Genomic DNA, 12,150 nt, shown 5'->3' with positions numbered 1-12,150 from the left:
TAAAATCAGTATATTAATTTAGAACCTTGATATCTATTTGAATTGTTATCACTCCAATGTAAATATGTATATATGTATGCCACTTTAATATTAATAAATCACTCAATTGATCAAATGTTTTAGTGTTTAAATATTTGCACAAAGAAAAAAGAGCATGCTCATTAATTAGACAATAAACAAATTGAAGTATTTAAATATCATATCATCATTGCATCATAAGAAATGACTAAAAAAGTTTCAAAGAAGGCTTGTGGATTGAAGTAGGCATAAACAAGGAGGAAAATTCATACTTGTTATGCCTGACTTAGTTGTAAGTTTGTCTTTCTTGTTAAGTCACATTACTGTTGCCTCAATTATATTTAAAGGTTTTATTCTTTTGGGGGGGGGAGGAGAGCAAATTTGCCATAATAGTTATCCTATAATTTTTCAGCATAGAATTTCCTTCTGCACATTACATAGGTATTTCCTAAATATTGTTTATTGAGTTACTGAATTTATTGGGTAAAGGAATGTGAATTTTGTCTATTATAAAAGGTAAATTTAGTATGTGACTTTATATAATGGTAATAAATTTTCTTTTTTATTCTTTTATAACCACTGTTTTGAAAATAATTACTCTGTATTAACTTCAATTAGAATGATAGTTACAAATATATTTCAATTAAAATTATATGTAATGCATCTGAGTTCCCCTTACTAGGCACAGGTCACTAGGAGGATTATGAAGGCAAGTGACACAGTTTTTCTCTTAAAGGAAATTAGTTTATTGAGAAAAGGTGGATGCATCGTGCACATATATGTTAAAAGTCCAATATACTATACACATGGGAAAAATGAAATATTTTTACGTGTAATTAGAGAAAAATGGATTTTAAAGGTATTGGTAAAATTTCATGAAATGTTCCTTTAAGAAAGAAAATTGTTCAAAGTGGAGCTAAGTCATTGAGGGGAAAGGGGGATTTCATCATTCCTTGGGAATAGATTGTTAGTAACCATATTTATTATTTATTTTTTATTTTTAAAATTTAAAAATACTTATTTTTTATTATTTCTTACTATTATAAAACAAATATCCAAATGGTAGAAAAGAGGGATGAGATTGGATGATAGAGAGTACTCCAATTTTTTTTGAACATAGAGTTTATTGAAGGGTTCATGTGAGATGAAACTATTGAAGTTGGCTGACCATCACATTTGTTAAATGATGATACATTGACTTTAGTGTAGCATACTATTTCTCTGGGTCATGAGATTCACTGAATATTAACCCAGAGAAACACCAAAAACATTGACTATTCTTGTTATCTTTATTGTCCTTGAAGTGGGTAATTACATATCACCGATATGCTCATCACATCTAATCTGCTGATGGTATAAGCAACACAATATCTATTGACCACAGGTTGGGATTTGGAGAGTGGCTTGAATTAAAGAAAAAAGCAAAGATTTTTATTCAATTATTGGCTAAAACAATTTGCAAATTCTTTCTTTAAAGTAATTTTGGATGAAACCCTGAAATTCAGAGGACTGGGAAACTCATTTCAATGACAACTTAAAATATTTGTATTTTTTGCCTGGGATCAGTTTGATTTGATGTTATGCCAATTGAGACATTAATGCATCGTTGAAGGAGTCTGTAGAGCAATTTGGAACTATCCCAAAGAAGTATAAAACCATGCCTTCTCTTTGACATAGTATAGCCATTCTTAGGATTACATACCAGAAAAGATGAAATGATGAAATACAGGAAGCAAAAGATATAGATACATGATAGCTCTTTTCTGGTGGTGGGAAGTTGGGGATTGAGGAGATGCCCAGCTTTTGGGGAAATGATGAGCAGGATGTTTTCTATAAAAATCTCACATGAGCAGAGGCAATAGGAAATGTACCTTAAATAAAGTAAGAGCAATATTGAAGGATGATCAGCTGCAAATGATCTACCTTTTCACAACAATGCTGTGGCCCAAGAGAAATCTCAAACATTTATGACAAAGAATGCTATCCAGTTCAAAAACAGATCTGATGGTATCTGAATACAGACTGAAGCATGTATTGTTTTCTTTTTTTCTTTTTTTGCTTAATTTTTCTTGAAATTTCTCTTTTTTGTTCCTGGGGAGGGTAGGGGAGGAGATTATGTTTACTTTTTCAACATGACTATTGATGACCTACACCAAATAACTTGCTTTCTCATTGAGGGTGACTGGGGTGGGAGGAAGGGAGAAAATTTGGATCTCAAGATTTTGGAAATAAATGTTGAAACTTGTTTTGGTATCTTGGAGAAAAATTTAAAAAAAGAATTGAATTGAAGCCACATTATTCATATTACTGATGAGAAGATCTGTTAGCTTTCCATAACACAAAATGCTTTTTATATAAATATTTTGTTTTCCAATTTTATACAATAGCAGTTTCAACCTATCATTTTAGTAACTTTTTGAATTTCACATGTTTTCTCCCAGCTCCATTCTTTCCACCTTCCCACCCCACAGAAGGCAATCTGATAATCTTTACATTGTTTCCAGGCTATACACTGACGAAAACTGAATGTGTTGAGAGAAAAATCACATCATTGAGGAAAAAATAAAATGTTAGAGATAAGAAAATTATGGAATACATAAGACAACATTTTTTTAAATTGAAGATAATTTATTTTGGTCTTTGCTTAAACTCCACAATTTTTCTCTGGATACAGATGGTATTCTCCATCACAGATATCTTAAAATTGTCCTTGATTATTGCACTGATGGAATGAGCAAGTCCATTAAGGTTGATCATCACCCTCATGTTGCTGTTATGGTGTAAAACGTTCTTCTGGTTCTGCTCATCTTACTCAACATCAGTTCATGCAAGTTTTTTCAGGGTTCACTGAAAAACTATCCCTCCTGCTTTCTAATAGAACAAGAGTGTTCCATAATATACATATTCCACAAATTGTTTAGCCATTCCCCAATTGACGGAAATACACTTGATTTCCAATTTCTTGCTACCACAAACAGAGCTGCTATGAATATTTTTATACAAGTGATATTTTTGCCCTTTTTTCATGATCTCCTCAGGGTATAGACCCAGTAGAAGCATTACAGTATCAAAGGGTTTGCATATTTTGTTGCCTTTTGGGCATAATTCCAAATTGGTATCCAGAAAGGTTAGATCAATTCACAGCTCCACCAACAATGTATTAGTGTCCCAGATTTCCCACATCCCTTCCAACATTGCTCATTGTCCTTTCTGATCATACTGACCAATCTGAGATTACCACAGAGATGCTTTAATTTGCATTTCTCTAATCAGTAATGATTTAGAACACTTTTTTTCACATGTCTATGGATAGCTTTTATTTCATCATTTGTAAAGTATCTTTGCAAAATCTTTGACCATTTGTCAGTTGGAGAGTGGCTTGTTTTTTTTTTAATAACTTGACTCAGTTTTCTACATATATATATATATATATATATATATATATATATTAGAAATGAATCCTTTGTCAGAAATACTAGTTGTAAAAATAGTTTTCCAATTTGCTACATTTCTTTTGCTCTTTGTTACAGTGATTTTGTTTGTGCAAAAGTTTTTTTTTAATTTAAAGTAATCACAATTATCCACTTTGTTTTTAATAATGTTCTCCATCTTTTCCTTGCACATAAATTACTTCCCTTTCCATGCATATGACAGGTAAACTATTCCTTAATCTCCTAGCTTGTTAATAATATTGTCTTTTATGAAAAATACTGAACCTATTTTGATCTTATCTTTGTATAGGGTGAGAGATCTTAGTCTAATCCAAGTTTCTGCCATGCTAACTACTAATTCTCCTAACAGTTTTTATCAAAGAGGGAATTCTTATCTTAGAAGCTGGATTCTTTATGTTTATCAAACAGCAGATTACTATAGTTATTTCTTGCTTTCTCTTTTGCACCTAGTCTTTTCCAGTAATTCGGCACTCTATTTCTTATCCATCACTTATACTTAGCTATGATTGATATTTTATAATAAAATTTTAGATCTGGTGAGGAAAATCCACATTCTTTTGCACTTTTTGCATTAAATTTCTTGATATTCTTGACTTTTTGTTTCTCTATATGAATTAAGTTACAACTTTTTCTAGTTCATTAAAGTTGCTTTTTAGAAGTGTGATTAGTAAGGCACTAAATAAGTATCTTAGTTTAGGTAGAATTGTCATTTTTATTATATTAGTTCAGCCTATCCATGAGCAGTTTATATTTACCCAGTTATTTAAATCTGATTTTAATAAATATGGTTTTAATATGTAACCTAGGAAGAGAAAAAACAAAAAAACAAAAGAAAAACAAAAGAAAAAGCAAAGAAAGGAAACTATAAGTCAATTTCTTAAGTGAATATAGATTTTAAAAATTTGAATAAAATACTTTCTAGATGATCACAGCAATATTACAAAGATTTTATAACTTGACCAAGAAGGATTTATTCAGTATAGATTGGTGGCTATAAGAATGAGAACAAAAAGAAATTAAAGGAATATAAATAGACATGCATTTAATATGATGGTATATTTAGAGAATCAACTAAAAATTTCTAGTTGTAACAAATAACAACTTATGCAAATTTTCAGGATATGAACAAACACATAAATCTTCAGCATTGATAGATATCAGCAACACAACTTAACATTTACTGGCTGTGTATTGTTGAACAAGTCATTTAATCCTTATAGCCTCAAGTGCAGGGTCAGCTTCAGTCATCTTGATTCAAATCTGTTCCCTGCATCCAGATGGCTCTGGAGGAGAAATTGAGATTGGTATCTTAGCACAGCATTTTCCACTCAAGTCCAATTCACATGCTTTCATGTTATCATCTCTCTGATGTTCTTTGAGAACAATGGACAAACATTAGAGTATCATCAACAAAATTTGAGAAGCAAGAGATAAAGTATAATTAAAACTGCATATAATGTAAAATATTTTATTATTTACCAACTAAGACAAAGTCAGGGAATATATGAAAACAATTGAAAAACATTTTCACAAAAATAAATCTAAAATTAAGATTGTAAATAAGCCCTGCAATAAATAAAGGCCTGAATCTGGAATCAGAATAATTCATCTTTCTGAGTTTAAATCTGGGTTCAGACAATAACTGTCCTAGATAAATCACAAGTCACTTAACCTTATTTGCCTCAATTTTTGTCTATTTACAAATGAGCTAGAAAATGAAATAACAAGCATTTCTAGAATCTTTAGCAAGATAACCTAAAAAGGTATCATGACTTAAATGACTGAAAAAGAGCAATGAACAATTCATAAATATCAATAATTCTTATATGGGTGAAGTCTATAAAAAAAGACAATTCTACATAAGTTTATTTCTTCAGCCAAAAGATTAAAAGGTAAATAATCTCAAGGGATCATTTGAACAAAATTTGAAAGGAGTGGGCATAGCAATTTCACATTTCCATATTTTTGTAGTTGTTTGTTGTTGTTAATTATTTGTTATTTTGAGGGCTTTTCTTGAACACATTATATTTTTCTTGGCAAATATCCTAGCAAAATTTGCCATTTTTGCTCCCAGATCATTTTACATATCATAAAACTGAGGCAAACAAGTCTAAATGACTTCTCCAGGGCCACACTACTAGTATAAGTCTGAGATAAGATTTGATATCATGAACATGAATCTTCCTAACTCCCAATCTGACACTCAATTCATTGAAGAATCAATGGAGTATAAGACATATGCAATACTCAGTAGAAAATGACCATAGTAATATAGTATATGATAATATCAAACATCAAAGTTTGTTTTTTGTTTTTATTTTTTATTTGTTTTGTTTTAGATAAGAACACAACAGTTGACAAAATATTTTGAGAAAATTTGAAAGTAGTTTGCCTGAAACTAGATATAGACTTTGTATACAAAGGTAATGTTTGTCCTTCATTTTCTAAGAGGACCACATCACATGAAAAGCATGTGAATTGGATTTGATTGAAGGGGATACTGTGCTAAATTACCAACCTCATTTTCTCCTCCAGAACCATCTGGACCCAGTGGTCAGATATGAATCAGGATAGATGCAAGGCAATCAGGGTTAAATGATTTGCCCAAGGTCACACAGCTAGTAAGTGTCTGAGGTCAGATTCTTACTCCTGTCCTCCTGAATCCTAGGGCAGTATTCTATCCACTGTGCCACCTAGCTGACTGGACATGTGAAATTTTGCCTTCCAGAGAAAATTTTGTGTACAGTAGAGATCACAGGAATTAAAATAAATAATTTTGATTACTTGATAGTAAAAACAAGTTTTTACACAAACAATACTAATGCAATCAAGTTAGAAGAAAAATAAGAAAAGGGGAAAGGAAATTAAAACAGTTTTCTCTGATAAGTCCTCATTTTTCCCCTGGATAATTAACATAAACCTTTATTGACTGTCTTCCACCAGGAAGAAAAATGAAAAATAATCCTCATCCTAGGGTGGGGAAGAAGGAAAGAAAACCTCAATCCTTGGGAGGTAATGAAAAAGAACTAGGCTCCAGAACAAATTAGTATAAAAAAAATGCTGGTGGGTGAACCTTAGGGCAGGATAAAATAAAGACCACTTTCCCCAACCCCCTTTCCTTGCTTCTTGAACATGGAAAACACAGTCCTATTTCAGAGTTAAATTCTGACACTCATGAGGATATGGATGGTCCCTCCCCCTGCCCCCCCAAAAGTGCAGCAGAACACTCCAGCCTTGGATAGGTAGGTACCAAGCACAATATGGAGTCTGATGATGTGGATGGAGGGAGCTCAAAGAAGAGGGCAGCCCTGCCTCCATTTGTTCTTTTGGACCTGCAGGCCAGTTTGGGTGGCCATTTCAAACACTTCTGGAACCCCTTCCTAGGTGTTGGCAGACCAAGATATCCAAGGTGCTACCTTGTCCTGGCCCTCCTATGATCTCAAAGATTCCTCCTTCATTGTGGCCATCTCTCTCAGGGTATGTTCATCCTGCCTGAAGTCCTTCTTATTATTCACGAGGATGATAGGTACATTGGGACAGAAGTGCTTTACTTCTGGTGTCCATTTCTCAGAGATGTTCTCAAAGTTGTCTGGGCTATCAATGGAGAAGCACATAAGGATGACATCAGTGTCGGGCTAAATAGTGTCCGACGTTCGTCATAGACTTCTGCCCAGCTGTGTTCTACAGTGCCAGCTCCACCTGGATGACATACGCTTTGATGTCAGCAATGTAGTTTTCAAAGATGGTGGGGTCATAGGGAAATGACCCTTACTGAAGACACTGTGGAGGCAGGTCTCCCCACAGGCTCCATCTCCCATAATCAGTAGTTTCTTCCTATTCGCAACCATTGCTAGAAGTCGGGCTCCACACAGGACTGCGTAATCACCCAAGTCCTCATTTCTTAATTATATTGAGAAATAAATCAAGCCTATAAAATTAAGAGTCTTTCTCCAGTTGACAAAGGATAAGTATAGGCAGTTTCCAGAAGAAAAAATCAAAAATATTATTAGTCACATGAAAAAAATGTTCTTAATATGTAATAGAGAAATGCAAATTTAAAAAGAAAATTATTACATACCACCTCACTTCTTTGAGATTTGATAATATGCAGAAAATGCAATGGCAAATGCTTTAGGAAATGTGCAAATTATTGGGTGACTCAGTGTTCGAGGAAATATAATCTAATCCAGTCAAACTGGAGAACAACTTGGAAGTATCATCAAAGGGTTCTAAAATTTTCTAGATACACTGACCCAACAATATCCCTACTAGGTCCGTATTTCAAAGAGATACAAGGAAAAGAAAAATGAAGCACATATATATATATATATATATATATATATATATATATATATATATATATATATATACACACATATATATGAATATATATATATGTGTGTGTGTGTGTATGTATGTGTGTGTATATATATATATATATATATATATGTATATTTACAAAATCATTTATTGTAGTTATTTTTGTGCAGGCAAAGAACTGGACATAGAGGAGAGTCCTATCAATTTGGAGGAGTGGTTGAACAAGTTGTTTATAATTCCAAGGGAATACGAAAAGATATGATGAACAGGAAAATTTCAGAAAAACCTGGGGAAAATATAGAGTCAAATGGGCAGAAAAAGAACACATTATACACAGTAGGGGCAATATTGTAAAAACAAATATCTTATGAAAGTTTTCACTATTCTGAGCAAGACAGTGAGGCAAGACAATTAATTGTAAAGGACCCTTGATGAAAACCGCTATCCAATTCCAAAAAGAGAGAGATAATTCTAAAAACAAGCAATAAAATAGGCAAAAGACTGAGAATTGAACAAATAAGAACAGTTTTACAAGAAAGATATTATCACCTAAAAAAACTTAAGAAGATAATTCAACAATTATTGTAATACATGAAAATAATGAAAAATGAACCTAGTCATCAATTTCAAGAAATTCTAAAAGAACACTGTCCAGTTATCTTAGAACCAGAGAGCAAACTGAAAATTTAAAGAATACTAGTATACACCTGAAATACTAAAATGCAATGCCCCAGTATTATAGCCTAAATTCAAAACTCCTTTGTCAAGTTCAAAATATTTCAGGGAACCAGAAATAGTTTAAATATAATAAATTCATAGTCAGAATCATGCAACATTTAGAAATTGCTGCCATAAACCTATGGAGTTCTGGGAAATAGAAATTCCATAATTCGGAAGAGCTAGAATTACACTCAGTAATAAGCTAACGAGCAATAATCATAATGTAGAAGGAAATTGCAAATTTGAAGAATTCGTGATTAAAATAGTTGAAAATTGTTTAATATTTATTATTAACATGGCTTAAAGGAAGCATAAACAATGGACATGAGTCAGAATCCTAAGAAACTCTGCATTCCTATATAAGATGCCACTTATAACTACTCAGAACTTTGTCATTACTAAGGGTTTTAGGGAGAATATACTAAACAGAGATAATGGATACAATCTCATCAGGTTAGGATGCATTATGTGGATAATGATAATAATTTCAAAAAAAATGTAAGAATGATAAAAAGGGATGCTCTGGGAGTGAGGGAAGGGAGAAGAAGATTGAGAAAATCATTTCACATTTATAAGATAGGCAAAGAAGAGTTTATATAATAAAAGAAACAGTGGATAAAAAGGAGTGGTCAACATCAAAAGTTAAAATTGCATCTTTCTATTCTAAGGCATGATTAATTTTCTTTTTTTGAAGAGTTTGCAAATCAGTTTATGGATGTTATCTATCTTACCCCCTCCAACAGCCCTGTGATGGAATAATAAACATTATAATCCTTGTTCCTTTAGTAAAAATTGAATCAAAATTTTGATTAACCTACCCAAAATCCCACATCACGCATCTGTCAAAAGCATAATTTTTTGTTGCTTTTTGAGTTGTTTGTTTTCTCCCTTCTTTATTTTTACAAATTACATGCAAAAATAGTTTTCAACATTCATTCTCTTATAAGCTTTTGAGTTTCACATTATTCTACCACCCTATCTTCACTCTTCCTCTCCATGGCAGTAAATAATCTGATAAAAGCTGTTCATTTATAATCATATTTAATATTTATGATTTAAGGCATGTTGCAAAGGTAGGAGTAGAACTAAGGGAGAAAAATTCATGAGAGAGAAAGAACCAACAAAAAAAGGAGTTTTAAGCTGTGATCATAATATGCTTTTTTCTGTATTCAGAGTGCTTAGATTTTTTTTGCTGCATGTGAATGCCATGTTCTATAAGAAGTGTCTCAAGATTTTTATTGATAAGGGGCAGCTAGGTGATGCAGTGAATAGAGCACCAACCCTGGAGTCAGGAGGACCCGAATTCAAATCCGACTTCAAATACTTAATAATTGGCTAACTGTGTAACCTTGGTTGGGCAAGTCACTTAGCTCCATTGCTATATATACATACATACACACACACACACACACACACACACATATATGTGTGTGTGTGTATGTATGTATGTATAAATGTTGCAGTCAAAATATACAATGTCTCTTTTTTCTACTCACTTCACTCAGCTTAAGTTCATGTAAGTCTTCCAGATTTTTCTTAATTCCATTTTTTCATTATTTTTTTAGGTTTTTGCAAGGCAGATGGGGTTAAGTGGCTTGCCCAAGGCCACACAGCTAGGTAATTATTAAGTGTCTGGGACTAGATTTGAACCCAGGTACTCCTGACTCCAGAGCTGGTGCTTTATCCACTGCTCCACCTAGATGCCCCTTGTTCATTATTTCTTACAGAAACACTAGCTGTGAATATTATTTTCCAGCTTTCTGCATTCCTTTTATTCTTGATTGCATAGGTTTTATTTCTGCAAAAACTTAATTTCACTTCCTTTTATTTTCCAAAGTTTATTGTTTTCTTTCTCTTTTCCACTTTTCCCTCTTTAACACTGTTTTGCTTCTGACTGTTGCCTAATACTTCACCTTTAGTAGTCCTAATTGAAATACCCACAAACTGAATCTAATCATGTACCTTTCAACTATCCTAAGAAAAACACATTTTTTAAGAATTATAGATATTGTTTTCATGTCTAGTCTTTGGACTAACCTTCTTTGTTTTTATTTACCTTATTATTTATCTCTGAAATCTTACATTTGAAAATTAAATTTTTGTCTTTTTATCAGGTAAATTTTAGTCTTTATTTTTTGTCATCTTTTTCCCTGAAATAAAATGCCTAAATTAATTGGCCTTTTATTTCAGGGGAAAAATATGACAAAAAATAGATGACTTTAAAATATACTATATATATATATATATATATATATATATATATATATATATATATATATATATATACATATCATTCATTCATATAAATCTTAAATTATCTCTCCTGGATCTATTTTCCTATTCAGTCAATTTTTCATCCTAGTACTTTTACATTTTTGTCTATTTTTTTCAGGCTTTCAATTTTGTTTAATGACATCTTGGAGTCTCACAGAGTCATTATTATCCTTTTTTTCTAATTCTTATTTTTAGTCCTTTATTTACTTCAGTTAGCCTTTGTCTTTCATTTTAGTTTTCGATAAGTTATATTCATTTTCCAGTTGGTCACTTTTACTTATAAAGGATTTTTCTTTTTTCATTTTGCCAATTTTCTTCAGTCAATTTTTCATAATTCTCCAGCATGACTCATTTTTTCTCCATTTCTCTTCTTTTTTGGGTTTTAAAATTATTTTTTACTTTTCTAAGAGTTCTTTTTGGATTTGGGACAAATTCAGAACCCCTTCAAGTTTTCACGTGTAGATATTTTATCACTGATTTTCTCTTCTGTCATTTCATTCTTATTATTCTTTTCAGATTTCACACTTTTTTTGTTTTGGTACAGTTTGATAATTGAGCTTTGCTACTGGGGCAAAGAGGTACAGTTCAAAACTGTTGTTACTAGGGTTGTTTCCTTATCTGTGCGTCATTGTTTGCATATAACATTGCCTATGATGATTTAGGTGCTAGCATTTTGCCTCTGCATTAGTGTAGCCCAAACCAGTCCCATCTGTTGCATCAGTGTCCCTTGGGCATGAACTTTGTCTTTTGAGGTGTTGTTGTGACCTTCACTGTTGGACTGTTGTACTTTTGGCTTTTTGAACTTGTACTTGAGATGTGCTATGCATATGAGTCTCCCATTGACTTTCCAACACTCCCACCTATGCTGGGTTATACTCCTCTTTAACGCATATGATATAGTAAACTGAAATTTTTCCATGTATCTTGAGTTGAAAACTTGTTTCACTCTGTTTTTTATGGGTTTTATCTCTTTAAGATTTGTTTAGAGGTTAAATTTAATGTCATTTCAGAATAAACTCTAAGAGCTGTCTAATTTTCTGCCACCATTTTGAATCCACAACTAGAAGTCCCTGATACAGTTAATTTTCAGTCTGTACTTCCCCTTCAGCTCAAATGAATATCATAATTCCTGTGCTACCTTTCATCTACTACTTATACCAATTTATGTTCATGTTGCTGTACCCATTAGAATATAAGTTCCCTAGAGGAAGATAGTATTTACTTTTTCATTGTATATAGCTCAGAGCTATGCCTAACACATAATCAGCACTTAAAAAATTCTTGTTACTTGAATGACTGGAAAATAGACTAGACTTTTTTAGATTGTCTTTCTCACTGTGCAAAGTCAGAAAAAATAGATTCAGGT

The 12,150-nt window shown here is 32.2% G+C and overlaps 1 pseudogene; it reads right to left on the bottom strand.

Moving 5' to 3' along the window:
* Window positions 1-6,760: 6,760 nt before the first annotated feature.
* LOC141521240 (rho-related GTP-binding protein RhoC-like) lies at window positions 6,761-7,318 on the bottom strand (annotated as a pseudogene).
* Between the last annotated feature and the right edge of the window lie 4,832 nt (window positions 7,319-12,150).

Source organism: Macrotis lagotis, chromosome 1, assembly GCF_037893015.1.
Source record: "Macrotis lagotis isolate mMagLag1 chromosome 1, bilby.v1.9.chrom.fasta, whole genome shotgun sequence".
Lineage (NCBI taxonomy): Eukaryota > Metazoa > Chordata > Mammalia > Peramelemorphia > Peramelidae > Macrotis > Macrotis lagotis.
The sequence above is the reverse complement of the archived record's forward strand: the minus strand, read 5'-3'. Positions and strand labels throughout refer to the sequence as shown.